Below are 333 nucleotides of genomic sequence, written 5' to 3'. Positions count from 1 at the left end.
GAGACTGAACTGTCGTGTGTGCTCTTCACATGCGAAAAGGAGAAGTATCTGAACACAGTGCATAAAATGTGACATTGGACTTTGCATTTTCAGGTGTTTCCAGGAGTACCACACAAAGGCTAGATTTAGTTAGATGGTGCAAGAGTGAAGCCTGTTTACTTATCAAGCTGATGCTGAAAAAGAATAGAAGTAAAACAAAAATTTCTATCTTGAAATGAGTTTCTCAAAACACTGTGCACGCGCGTGGACTACACGTCCCATAAGGCACATTTCAGCCATGACTACTATACTTTAAATGTCCCATATGGCATACTTCATCTCTTAACGGTTAAT

Source organism: Cryptotermes secundus, unplaced genomic scaffold (genome assembly GCF_002891405.2).
Source record: "Cryptotermes secundus unplaced genomic scaffold, Csec_1.0 scaffold29166, whole genome shotgun sequence".
In the NCBI taxonomy this organism is placed as follows: Eukaryota; Metazoa; Arthropoda; class Insecta; order Blattodea; family Kalotermitidae; genus Cryptotermes; species Cryptotermes secundus.
Note: the sequence above shows the minus strand (reverse complement) of the source record.